The sequence below is a fragment of the Nicotiana tomentosiformis genome, chromosome 11 (assembly GCF_000390325.3).
Source record: "Nicotiana tomentosiformis chromosome 11, ASM39032v3, whole genome shotgun sequence".
Taxonomy (NCBI): domain Eukaryota; kingdom Viridiplantae; phylum Streptophyta; class Magnoliopsida; order Solanales; family Solanaceae; genus Nicotiana; species Nicotiana tomentosiformis.
The window spans coordinates 78,918,460-78,931,413 of record NC_090822.1 but is presented as its reverse complement, the minus strand read 5'-3'; the positions used below and the strand labels follow the sequence as shown (position 1 = coordinate 78,931,413).

General features: G+C 37.7%; 1 non-coding gene across 1 annotated transcript; it reads left to right on the top strand.

Annotated features, from left to right (window-relative positions):
- Positions 1–5,812: 5,812 nt before the first annotated feature.
- Positions 5,813–5,919, top strand: LOC117280125 (small nucleolar RNA R71). Its single transcript, XR_004510581.1, has one exon. It is a non-coding gene; the product is annotated as a small nucleolar RNA R71 (small nucleolar RNA).
- The last annotated feature ends 7,035 nt before the right edge of the window (positions 5,920–12,954 follow it).

The window sequence follows — 12,954 nt, the reverse complement described above, 5'->3', positions numbered from 1 at the left end:
ATCTCGGGAATGCATCTTCGGATCATGTTATCAAGACAAATCCTAAATAGATATGGTTCATCCCATAAATACATGCGACAATCACGAAAAAACTTTTTCTTTTGCATAGAAGACAAGTCATAAGGAACAATACCGATTGCCAGGTAATTTGTAATATCTGCATACCATGGTGTAGCATCGAGGCTCGTTGCTAAGGGTTGTTCATCCGGGAAAGTCTCCACAATCTCTTTTACCTCAACCTTCTTCTCGGCTCCTTCTCGACTAGACAAGTGATCAGCCACTTGGTTCTTTGTTCCCTTTCGATCATGGATTTCCATGTCAAATTCTTGCAACAGTAGCACCCATCAAATCAGGCGCGGCTTTGACTCCTTCTTCTCAATTAGGTATCTGAGAGCAGCATGGTCAGTATAAATAATTACCTTCAAGCCTATCAGGTATGACCTAAATTTGTCAAATGTGAACACCACTGCTAGCATCTCCTTCTCGGTCACTATGTAATTTAGTTGGGCACCACTCAAAGTTCTACTTGAGTAGTATATTGGATGCATGACTTTATCTTTTCGCTGCCTAAGAACTTCTCCCACAACATAGTCGTTCACATCACACATCAGCTCAAATAGTTGCCCCCAGTCGAGTGCAACTATGATAGGTGCTATCACCAGCCTCTTCTTCAATTCCTCAAAAGATACCCTGCAGTCATCAGAAAACACAAAAGGGTGATCTTTTTCAAGCAATTTACACAAGGGGTTAGCAATTTTGGAGAAGTCTTTTATAAACCGTTTATAGAAACAGACGTGGTCAAGGAAACTTATTATTGCTTTGACAGAAGTGGGTGGTGGAAGATTTTCTATCACATAAAACTTTGCACAATCTACCTCAATGCCCTTACTCGACAATAGGTGCCCCAAGACTATACCTTCCTGTACCATGAAATGACACTTTTCCCAGTTGAGCACCAGATTAGTCTCCACACATCTTTTCAGTACTCTTTTAAAATTCTTTAGGCAATCATCGAATGAGTCTCCCACCACTGAGAAATAATCCATAAAAACCTCCATTATGTCCTCTACCATATCTGTGAAGATGACCATCATGAACTATTACATCTAACGTTTCGTCTTTAGTTAATCGACGTAGACTCGGGGATACGATTATCTTGAGTTTAACGTATTTATGCTATTTATAACAAGCGATAAGTAAGTTCCATGAAGGATGTAGGATACACGAATTAAAGAAAATGAGTTTCGTTGAAGGTTGTCGATTTGGGATAAAATACGGTCCGAGCTATAATACTAGATATTTATAGACTAGTACCATACAAGGTACCATATGACCACGATAATATGATGTATAAAGTATAATAAAAATGAGTATTATTTTAAGTAGTTTTAGATAATTCCTAATTATGTAGGTAATTGGTTAATTATCGGTTAACGGTACATTACGTAGTTAATAAAAATCATAAGATAAGATTAAGCCCCCCCTCCCCCCTCCAAAAGAAAAATGTGGCAGCAAGCCACATATTAAAAGAATGACTCTTAGTCATTTTGGGATTAGGTGGCACCTAATTAACAACTAGAAGACACTTCATTCTCACTTTTTGAATAACAAGTCTTGTAAAAGTATTTTGGATACAACACTTCACAATAAGAACGTTAGCACTTCCTACAATCAAAACATTAGCCATTCCTACAAACAAAACATTAGACATTCTTACAGTAAAAAATGTTAGCCAGTACTTGATAATTAAAGAACACTGCAATCAGAATCCACACCACAAGATTGTCCAAACCTAGATAATCAAATCATTGCATTTTATCTTTTTGTAAGATACACTGTAAAATGGAGTAGTACTCTTCTACTTAATTTTCTACAAAAGTTTTGGTGACGCTAACTGTACGGAGGACTCATCCTCCTTAATTATAACGTGACATTTCTGCTTCAACGAGAATTCGAGCAAGAATATTATACGGATTTTTTCCTACTCCAAGTATGTTAAGGCTAAGCCCTCCTTTCTTTTGGCATGATCCATACGATATAAATGAAACGAGCAAATGCACAACTTCCATAAATGACTATATTCATAGGAGTATTAGAGGTGCCTATGTTCTTGAATTCCAATGAATCTTATTATCACATCTTCTGTTCATGGGCCCCAAAAAAATACGTAGTTGATAAAGTTTATCCGAAAGGTATATTGAGCTTAGTAACATATTTTTATGCACTTCATTCATTTATACATGTACATTGACTCATGACCAGATAGCGTTATATACGCGTATATATATATATATATATATATATATATATATATATATATATATATATGTTTGTGTTTGTGTGTGTGTGTGTGTGCGTGCTTATATATGTGAACTTATATGTATATGGGATATGGAAAAAGGTTACAGCGTTATATACGCACCATCACCTGATTAGTTGGTATATGTTGATGATGTTTCCCACAGTGACTGAGACGATATGACGGGATGACCTCAGAGGCTTGATGATTTTATGTACACCTATACCTATGTATGACACAACATTTTTATGAACGTGCATGACATTATCAATGTTTCAGAATTCACAAAGTTATTCAGACTTACAGATAGATTTCTTTACTCCATGTTTCATCTATGTCTTTCATGTACTAATTTTCATGCCTTACATACTCAGTACATTATTCGTACTGACATCCTATTTCTCAGGGCCTGCGTTTCATGTCCGCAAGTGTAGTTAGTCAAGCTGACGGTCCCCTTCTTAGGATCCTTGATCAGCAAGAGTTGGCGTGCTCCACTTGATCCGGATCCGCTTTTGATTTTGGTGAGATATGCTTGTATTCATATATGGGTATGATGTGGCTCAGTCCCGTAGTTGTACAGTTGTATTTTTAGTAGAGGTCTGTAGACAGTTATGTATAGTTGGATAGTATGTGGCCTTGTCGGCTTTTAATTGTGGGTATATAGTTGTCTATAGCACCCTTGTCGGCTTTCCCACTGTATTCCGCACGTATATGTATATATGTATTTTGGACAGGTTTTCCTCACGCATGTTATTCTCGTAATTCAACTGATATTTTTCATGTTTATATCTTAGTCGCATGCTTAAGGGTATTCGACAGGTAGGACTCGGGCACTCGTCAAGGCCTATCGGTTTGGGTCGTGACATGAACCTTTAAAATGTGGCGGGTGCATTGCATAGGCCGAACGACATTCTCCGAAAAGCGTAGACTCCATATGGACAGGTGAATGACATTTTATCTCTATCTTCCGGAGCAATGGAGATTTGAGTATACCCCGAGTATCCATTCAGAAAGCAAAAGTGGGACCTCCCGGCCAGTCTATCTAGCATTTGATTAATGAACGACAAGGATGGTCTTTTCGGGTGGCCTTCTTAAATCTTCAGTAGTCCATACAAATTCTCCATCTCGTGACTGTTCTTGTTGATATCAACATCGTTTTGCACTACAGTCATCCCACCTTTCTTTGGCACACATTGTACTGGGCTGATCCAGTTACTATTGGAGATGGGGAAAATGATCCCCGCATCTAAACACTTTATCACCTCATTTTTCACAACTTCCTTCATGTTGGGGTTCAACCTTCTTTGATGTTCTCTAGGAGGTTTGTGGCCATCTTCCAGTAGAATCTTATGCATACAGAAGGCCGGGATGATATCCTTAATGTCTACAATGGTCCAACCAATTGCAGTTCTGCACTCAATCAATACCTGCAAAAGTTGTTCTTTATGCATATCTAACAAACCAGATGAGATAATAACATGTAAAGTTGATTTAGGTCCCAAGAAAGCATACTTTAGATGAGGTGGTAGTGGCTTCAATTCCAACTTTAGTGGCTCTTCTATCGATGGCTTAGCTGGAGAAGTTTTCCTTTCTTCTAAGTGCAAAGGCTCAAATTCGAGATCTCTTTTCCAAAACCCTTGGCCTTCAACAGCCAGTACCCACTCCGCCAAGTCTTCTTCATTTGCTTCATCTAAGTTCATGAGACATGCTGATAGAGGGTCTTTAGCATTCAAAGTCTCATCTTCCTCTTCCAAAATTACATCCACAACTTCTATTAGAGAGCAGTTAGCAAATTCACTTGGTCACCGCATAGATTTATGCACATTGAATGTTATCTCTTTATCATTTAGTCTCATTTTTAGTTCTCCAGTTTCAAAATCAATTAAAGCTCTCCAGTGGCCAAAAATAGTCTTCCCAAAATTATGGGAATCTCCTCTTCAACCCGGCAATCCAGAATGACAAACTCTATTGGGAACACAAACTTCACAACCTGTACTAATACATCATCAAGGATTCTTGATGGCCTCTTCACTGTCTGGTCGGCTAGCTGTAGTAGCATGGATATGGGTCTTACTCTTCCAATGCCTAACCTTTTATAGATAGCCAAGGGAATCAAGTTTATGCTTGCCCCCAAATCACACAATGCGTTAGCAAAAGCATAGCTGCCTATCGTGCATGGGATTGTGAAACTCCTTGGGTCTGATAACTTCTCAGCTATGGGTCTCGTCACGACTACACTACAGGTCTGGGTCAATGTAACAGTGGGCAGATGTTGGAAGTAAAATTTGTGAGACATTAAATCTTTCATCATTTTGGCATACCCAGGCATCTCCCGCAAAGCGTCAATCAGTGAAATGTTCACCTGGATTTGTTTCAACATCTCCATGAATTTTTTATACTGCTCATCCTTCTAATATTTGGCTAATCTCTGTGGGAATGGTATTGGAGGTCACTTCCGTCTTGTGATTTGAGTTTTATCTTACTCAGACACTGCTTCTACTATCGTTTCTTGTGCTACCTCAGTCTCCTTCGCAGCCTATTTTTCTTTTCTTATGCTCTCTTGTGCATGTTGTACCGTCACCTCAGTTAACCCTGTTGAATCATCTATCTCAATGGGTACTGGTACAAGAATTTCTGTAGGTAATCTTTGGCGAGCAATTTCTTGCTCCAGATCTAGGTCTCTACCATTTCTTAGACTCACTGCCATAAGCTATTTCGGGCCTTACTCTTTTGGATTGACTTGTGTGTCTAGAGTTAACGTTCCTCAGGGACGATTGTTTAGAGCCAATGAAATCTATCCTAATTGAATCTCAATGCCCTTTATCGCTGAATCATGTGAGTCCACTCTCTCTTGCATTTTTTCATTAGACCCAATCAATTGTTGCAGCATTTCTTTAAGTTCAGCAAACCCATCATCTTGTCTCACTATCTATTGTTGTTGAGGTTGATGATAGGCTAGCTGCTGATTTTGCTGGTTGTAACCCTGTTGCCTTTGGTAAGGCACAACTTGACCCTGTGGTTGCATAGCTCCAGGATTGTTGTTGTTATTGTACTGCTATTGTGCTAGCCTATATTTGCCTCTGTCCCCCATAGTTGGCCACATAGTTCATATCTTCCTGATAGTGCTAGTTTTCACCTTCCGCACTCCACGAGCATACATATGGTTTGTTAATACATGGTGTACATAAGCCCCCATTAGTTGCGTTAACTATGTGTATCTGCTGCTTTTGGCCTGATTTATCGATCTTTTTGGTAAGGATACTCATTTGCGTCATTATAGTGGCCATATTTCTAGCTATGGAGTTGTTTGGGTCAAAAGCCATTGAATGAACTACAGGAGTGATCGTAGAGTCTCTTTTCATTCATCCTGAGTTTTGGGCCATTTTGTCAAGTAGGATCTTGCATTCTCTGAATGTTTTGCTCAAAAATGCTCCACCTGATGAAGCATCAACATTGGCCTTTAAGTCGTCTGCCAGTCCGATGTAAAACCTTTGTCCCAACATCTGATATGGAATGCCATGATGTGGACATTTAACCAATATACCCTTGAACCTCTCCCACGTTTCTTGTAGTGTTTCTGTTGGTCTCTGCCTGAAGCTCAATATATCATCAATTTGTTTGGCAGTCTTATTGGTGGGTAGAACTTGTTCAAAAATTGCTTGACTAATTCCTCCCAAATAGTGATGGAGTTTATGGGGAGTGAATTAAGCCAAGTCTGAGCTTCTCCTGTCACCGAGAATGGAAATAATAACATCTTTATTGCTTCCGGTGTCACATTATGTTGCCTTTGCGTGACACATATCGACAGGAAATTCTTCAGATGCAGCTGAGGATCTTCAATGTATGACCGTGAGAACAGTCCCTTGTTCTGCAACAAATGTAGCATGTTGTTTGTGATTTGAAATGATTCAGCTTGTAGCTGAGGGACTGCAATTGCGGTTGCCAGATTTTTGGTGGTGGGTTGTGCCCATTCATACAATGCTGCTTCTGGCACAAGAGGCACTACACCCTGATTGTTCTGGTCATTCTCATTATTTCTGTTGTTTGGATTTTCTACTCCTTCATCCATGTCTAGTTCGATTTGTTCTGTTGAGTTCTATTGTTGTTTCCTCTTCTTGTTTGCACGATTCAGTGCCATGAAAACTTTCTCAGGATCTGATAATGCTTCGAACAATTCACCAGTTCTTGAGCAGTTTCTAGGCATGCACCTGCACAACCCAAGACTACAAATGTTAGAATTTCAATGTATTTGGTTTAAAATGAAGAAAATTGACTACACTAAGAATTCTATCAATTCTTTTAGCTGCAATTAATAACACCGTTAAATTCCCCGGCAACGGCGCCAAAATTTAATCACGCCCAACTATGCCTTGTAAAAAGGACTTAGCGATCATTGAAAATATATTCCGGTTAATAAGTCTGGAGTCGAATCCCACAGGGAATTAACCTATTAAACACAACTACTAGACTCGCACAAATTCACACAATCAATCTTCAGAATTATTTAAGTAACAAATTTGATGTTTACTAACTAAATATAACGTAATGAAAATGCAATAATTAATAACTAACTACGAACGAGTTGTAGACAAGAATTGGAATGATCTAAGGTTATGATTTCTCCTATTGTCGGAATCCTTTCCGCTACGTTTTATATAAATTTGCCTAAGTCTTCTCTACCGATCATGAACGCTCTGAGTCTTGTAATTCTCTCCCGAGTAACTACCACAATTTACTAGACATATTCTCCCGAATTATGCTAGCTGTCATTAAGTACGGCTCACTCGGATCGCACCAAAGTTTTGTTATCCCAAATTCCACCTTTAAACTCTCCCTATTGATCCCTCATATACGTTAGGAGTAATGTTGTTCAACAATTACCTAAATATGCACTCTCTCCCGAGTAATATACACTAAATAGGCACAGTCGATTGAGGGCCCTTCAATCAACAACATTAATAATATAGTTGAACAAATAGAGAAACTACTACGACAAATCTATATTAACGTAATAGGAAAATCATCCTCCAATAGGTTCCATCAAAACCCTAGATTAGGATTTTAGCTACTCATACTCATAGTAACAATATCCTAGATGTTTTGCATAATTAAATTACAAAGTAAAGATGAAAGGATGTAGAAATCAATGATGCTAACTCCCAATGGTTGTTTCACGAGCTATCCTTGCCTCCCGTTGCACAACTCCTTAAAAAGTGGCGTTTTATGTCTATTTATATATGTAGGAAAAGACCTAAAAGACATAGGACAATTTCTAGTCAAATCAGGAGATGAAATAAGCCTTCAAAGTTCGGAGTGTGCGCGCCTCAGACCTCGCCTCGCGAGGCTTCACGCGAGCAGGACCTCGCCCCAGACCTGGCGTCGCCAGCCTTAACGCGAGGTAGACCTCACCTCCTGCCTCGCCTAGCATGCTTCCACGCGAGCTAAAAGGCTCGCCCAACCAGCTTTCTCATTTATCCGATGCTCACTTTTTTCTTTTTTCTTTTCAACTGTTTTCGAGCACGCTTTAGAATTTAATTATTTCTTTTGCTCTACTTTCATCTCCAATTCACCTACATATAAAATAAACTCCATTACGCACAAATAAAGTGTAGTTTATCATTAAAGAATACAAAATGCAAGGAAAATAATGTACTAAAATATGAAATTATAGCCACACATCATTGCCCTTCAGGAGATTGGCCAATTTTCATCTAAGATTCTGATGAAGGGACTGCATTTCTTCATTCAAACAATCCTCCACTTATCTTCTTTTGAACTTTGGACTGCATCTTTATAAGTGGTAGGAACACCATCAGCTACAATAGAGATTGCACAAGCCACCGTCTCTGTGAGATAAACAGGTTTCTTTATTATTCTTTTAGGCTTGCTGGTTGCTATTGATTCTAGCTGTTGTTGAGGTTCCTGAATTTGAATCTCCCTCTCTGCTGACTCTTCTTCGAGGGGAAAATCTTCTATTATTTTCTAGTTTTCTCCCTGTGTTGGAAAAATTAATTTTCCCTCAAACTCCACCTGTTTTGAAGCACCGTCAGTTTGTTTAACATCTTTAATTGTCACCTTATCTGTTATGGAAGATTCATCAAAGGTAGCATCTCTGCTGAATATAATTTTTCTTGTCTCTGGACAAAATAATTGGTATCCTTTGACTCTAGAAGTAATCCTTATAAATATAACTTTCTTTTCTCTCGGATCCAATTTTGACTCTTTCACATGATTGTATGCAGTTGAGCCAAACACACGCAAAATATTATACTCTTCAGCAGGTTTTACATACTATTTTCCAAATGGTGTTTTGCCACCAATAGCGGTAGATGGTAGACGATTAATGAGGTGGCATGCATATGTTATTGTCTCAGCCCAAAGTTATTTGCCCAAGCCAGTATTGGACAACATACACCGAACCTTCTCCAGCAAAATCGGGTTCATACATTTTGCCACTCCATTCTGTTGTAGTGTATTTCCGACGGTGAAATGTCTCAAAATGACATCATCTTTACAAATCTTATTGTAAAGATCATTTTTGTATTCTCCACCGTTATCTGTGTGAAGACACTTTTTCTTTCTTCTTGTTTGAGTCTCTATCATCGCCTTTCATTTGAAACAAATTGCCAGCACCTCATCTTTGGTTTTTATAGTATACACCCACATTCTCCGGAAAAATCATCAATAAGGTTTACAAAATAGTGTTTCCCACCTAATGAAGGTGTTTTGGAAGCACCCCAAATATCAGAGTGAACATAATCCAAAATACCTTTAGTATTATGGATAGTTGTTCCAAATTTAATTCATGTCTATTTCCCCTTGAGACAATGCTCACAAAACTGCAAATTGCAAGTCTTTACTCCTTTTAAGAATCCTTGATCTGACAAAAGTTTCAAAGATTTTCCTCCAGTATGTCCCAAGTGCATGTCCCAAGTGCATGTGCCATAGCTTGGTTGCTTCTGCCTCCTTGTCATCACTGGATATCACTGTTTGTTTCCCAATAACTGTACTACCGTGATAGTGGTACGTGTTATTATTTATCTGAATTCCCTTCGTTACCACTAGTACACCGGAGCATATTATCATTATCCCATTTTCTGTAACGACTTTGAACCCCCTTTGACTCTAGGGCTCTTACAAAAATGAGATTTTTCTTCAATTCCGGTACGTATCAAACATTTGTTAATGTTCTGATCAATCCATCATGGTTTCTTAATCGTATTGAACCAATACCATATGTGCTAAGAGGATTTTTATTTGCGGTGTGAATAACTCTACATTCTCCTATTTGAAGATCAACGAACCAGTCCCGGTTAGGACACATATGATAGCTACAAGCTGAATCCATCAACCATAGAAATCAGAGTCGTCACAATCAACTACATTTGAATCCATTTGGCCTTGTTTTTCAACTTTGGACAGTCTTTCTTCCAGTGCCCCTTTTCTCGGCAAAAGGCGCATTCATCTTTGCTAGGTATGGATCTTGACTTCGATCTTCCTTTCTTCGTTCTCATTTGGTTTTGAGAACGACCTCTCATGGCCAGAGCTTCTCCTTCTCCACTCTTTTGCTTTTCTCTCTTTCTTTGTTCATAGTTGTACAAGGCAGAATAAACTTCTTTGAGAGATACTTCATATCATTCCCATGAAGTAGAGTAGTTTCGAGGTGCTTGTACTCATCGGGAAGTGAACTTAATAACATTAAGGCCATATCTCCATCACTAAAAGTCACGTCCATATTCTGCAAATCTGTCGCCAACTTATTAAAGCTGGTGATATGATCATTCATTATAGTACCAGGAACATAGATGAAGCGTAACAGTCTTTTTCATGTAAAGTTTATTTTGATTATTTTTCTTCAAGAATTTATCATCCAATGCATTCCACAATTTACTTGAAGAAAATTCTTTGTGTATGGATACTTCTATTCTCTTGCGAGGTAAGATCGAATGGTACCACAAGCAACGCGGTTGATAATCTTCCAATCTTCTTCTCCGATATTGTCTGCTTTCTTTTCTTCTATGGCAATATCTAGCGCTTGTTTAAAGAGGACATCAAGAACCTCAGCTTGCCACATCCCAAAATATCCTGACCCGTCAAAAATTTCAACTGTAAATTTCGCGTTTGACATAATTCTTGTCATAAGCGAAGTTGCCAATGACGTATTACTGACACTCGATGTGGACTCTTCATTTTTCTTGTCTCCCATTTTTGCTACAGATACTATTTATTTGCTGACACTACAGAACACCAAACTAATTATTTTCTGATGTGGAAGTTCAGACTATCCTGCAACCACAGAGCATACTCAGATAGAACCTTGGCTCTGATACCAATTGTTGCGGAAGCCGAATATATAGAGAGTGATTAAATCACAACTACTTTATTTAAAATATTTTTAAATAGTTTATGCAACCATAGAGCATACTAATTCTTTTCACATTTTTAGAAGATTGACATTGTTCAATCTTGTGTGTAACTTTGAGGTTAAGCTTGGTCCCTCTTGTTCTATTTTGTATACAACACCGCCCACACTACTGCTTAATTTATAAATAATAAAATCACAAATAATACTAAATTACTTATAGTTCAAATGTATGTGTAATAAAATGTAGGACGTGGCACCTTGGTAAGAACTCAGGTGATATTGCTGTGAATTAATAGGGACATAAATGTTGTCGTAGCTCTCCTTAATTTAAGTTTTTCATTTAATTGGTTAATAATTATGTTAGTCCTAATTGTAATAGTTTTAAATTTTCAATCGCATTGTGACACGTATAATGTTTAGTTCAAACTGATGGTTATTTTCCTTCTGTGTATATAATTAGTGGCGGAACTACAGTAGAAAAAAGTAATCAGGAAAACATCCCTTCTTTGAAGAATCAAAATTGTGTATATAGTTAAATAGTATTTAAATATTATAATTTGAGCGCCCTTAAAATAATTCGCTCCAGTGGTGGTGAAGGCTTGAAGGGTGTTCCAAAATAACCTGAAAAGCCTTCGGTTTGGACCAATCTGTGTGAACTTCTCGTTTGTTACATGCGAACTTAGTTTTATTGCTTTAGGTTCACCATTCCTATGCAGCATTTTTTCTGATTTTTTTATATTTTAATTAAAAGAGGAGCAATAACCAAGTAACTAATAAACAAATCATACCGAACCTCTTTGACATTTTCTTTTTAATTAGAATTGGGGGATAATACCTATAAGTAATATTATAAAAATTAATATTTGAAGAGATGAACCTTATCAGGTTCAATTGTACTAATAATATATTTGAATTATTTTCACTTGTAGAGTTTCTTTTGTTAAGTTCTTTACGTTAATTAATTTTAATTCTACTACAAGTGTCTTTATGATTTATCTAATTTGATTTAAGAATTTTAGTACATACACTAAATTTCGGTACACCCATTAAAAAAATTTCTTTACTTTTTTGAATTAATGATTGAACATTCTTACCAAAAGTCATGGCTACACCACAAAACATGATGTACATATCGTGAATGGTTTTTGGTTAATTGGTTTCATAATATCTAGTGATTTTATTTTCTCTCTAGAATTTTCTACTCTATTGAACTAATCCATTAAATTGTGTTTCAACCAAATAAGCTTCTTCTAGTTATGACTTGTACCATGGTGCTCCAAAAATGAATGAGTGAATCTGGATATAGGTGTGAGCTAGCGTTTTGGGTAACTAACGGACCATTTTTTTCGAGTTAAAGCACTCTCTATCTAAAGCGACACCATACTCAGGGTTCGAACTCGATACCCTTTGATAAAAATGTTGGAATAGTTACCATAATGATTAGTCATGTCCCAAAGCGAATACCGAAAATTAGGTACGAACCCAATAAAAAAAAAGATCAAGGAAGATAAACAAAATATCAACCCGTTGAGCTAACAGTTGAATTCAAGAATCACAGGATACTTCTTCTAGGCTTCGAGAAATTAGAACGATTGTACTACACATTGCATTTGAAAATTAAATTCCTAGAACTTCTCGCATTTTTCTTGTCTTTGATTTTTGTAGACGCGAAATTTGTTGTTACACATTTTGCTCCGTGAAAGTTGTATACGGTCGAAATTTCAGCCTTGGCATGTCCGGTACGGTTCGAAGGGTGGTGTATCGAAATAAGATCCCGAAGGGGGGAACAAACTAACCTAGAGCCCGGGGAGGCCGGTGTGTGTTGAGATCGATATCATAATCAAACTCGAACAAGAATCGAACCATGGCGCGGGTAGATCTATCGTGCTGATAATTCAAAAACCAACCTACATCGACCTGCAATCCATCCGAGGGCTCGAACCAGGATCGGGCTCGAGCCAAGATCACGAGTTCGAGCCGAAGTCAAGCTCGAACCAAAATCGAGGATTCTAAGCAAGATCAAGCTCGCAGACAAAAGCCGTTGTAATCCCACTAGAGGAAATCTTGGCAGAAATTATGGAAAAGTTAATTTATCATGGGTCTCCCACTGAATGTTTATTTTATTATACTTGGAGCCAAACCCTTTTTACTATAAAAGGGCTTGTTTTATCATTTATTAGGGGGCATCTTTCAGAGACTTGGACTATCAAAAACTGTATTATTTCCTCTATAAGCAAGAATGATCTTTCTAGTTTCTGAGATTGATTCTATTTTGTTGAATTCTAAATTC